The sequence below is a fragment of the Chrysochloris asiatica genome, unplaced genomic scaffold, assembly GCF_000296735.1.
Source record: "Chrysochloris asiatica unplaced genomic scaffold, ChrAsi1.0 scaffold00306, whole genome shotgun sequence".
NCBI classification, from domain to species: Eukaryota; Metazoa; Chordata; class Mammalia; order Afrosoricida; family Chrysochloridae; genus Chrysochloris; species Chrysochloris asiatica.
Window position 1 is genome coordinate 2,381,402 of NW_006408824.1, and position 1,322 is coordinate 2,382,723.

The following is a 1,322-nucleotide window of genomic DNA, read 5'->3' on the forward strand; positions in this document are numbered from 1 at the left end:
TAAGGGACACAGGAGGGCTTTGGGACATTCTGGTTCACCAGCTCATTGACAAGTTTCTGGAGGATGGCATGATTGGGGGGAACTGAGACCGTAGTGTAGCACCCGAGGGCAGGTTCCCTTACTGTAGTTTGGGGTGTAGAGATGGGGAACAATGATCCAGTGATCCCAGCCAAGCTGGTGGAAGCTGACTTGGAAACTGGAGGGAACACTGATTCTGTTCAGGCTTATAGAAGGGCCAGGAACCTCAGATGAAATGCTGCCTGTTTGCCAGGACTTCCGTGATAGAAAAGGCAATTCCCCTTCCATAAACTCCAAGGCTCTGGGGGAAAGTATGACCTTCTAAACACTTTTATTTGTATCATTTAAATAGAGTAACAAGAAGACGATGTCCATGGATGAAGTCCCTTCTCACCAGAGCTCAAGAATCTCTTCTATCTTTTTTGTGTGTCGTCTTTGGACCCTGTGCCCCTTTTGACTCCAGAGACTTTGCCAAACATGTTGTGTGATGTCTATCACTGTCCAAACTTTGTTAAGATGGGAAGACTCTGAGGAACCTCCTCCTGAAGAAGGAAAATTGTTGCTTAGGTTTTTCTGGACCCAGGGCTCCACATGGCAGGAGAAGTGTAAGTGATCTCGGTGGAGTTAATGGCAGTAAACCATGATGGTTCTGACTAGTTGGTAAGCCATTTGGTGTGGTCTTACAGGAAAATCCAGGGTCTGTATATGCCAGGAACCTCCGAGTGGCCTTGCTACACTGGCCAAGGGCCTCACCAACCTCACCATGGTGGTCCCAATGGTACAGTTCTCCCTTGGGTGTCCCTGTGGGTCAGCTGAACTCTGGTATAATTTCAGCATGTACTGCAGGGGAAGTCCTAGGAGCCGTGGCTTCCTTTGCTGCTTGTTAGGGGCTTCTAGCAGCTCCTGAATCAGGGACAAGGTAGGAGCCTCAGACAGCAGAGCAAAAGAGGGCTGTCCAACCTTTGCCATTTGGAGCCTGTGTTCCATAAAAAGCACCATCCCCAAAGAAGAAGGGTTCTAAGGACGTTGAGGACCACCTTGAAAGCCTCAGCAGTCAGCAACAGGTTCGAGTACAAGCTTCGACCTTTACTTTTGGTTGAGAAAACTTGTGATATACCCCCTTAAATTATGTAAAGGGTCGTAGTCTGACCGATTGGTATTTTGATTGATCTTTGATTGATCTTAACCTTACCTGAGGATTTTACAGACATATCCCCATCATTCTCACTCAAAAAAGTCCACTGTTGTTGATTCCAACTCAAAGTGACCCTGTAAGACAAAGTGCAAGTACTCCATGGGGTTTG

The 1,322-nt window shown here is 47.3% G+C and overlaps 1 pseudogene; it reads right to left on the minus strand.

The window, feature by feature from the left end:
* LOC102833878 overlaps nt 1-1,229 on the minus strand; it is a 9,132-nt pseudogene extending 7,903 nt beyond the window's left edge.
* Between the last annotated feature and the right edge of the window lie 93 nt (nt 1,230-1,322).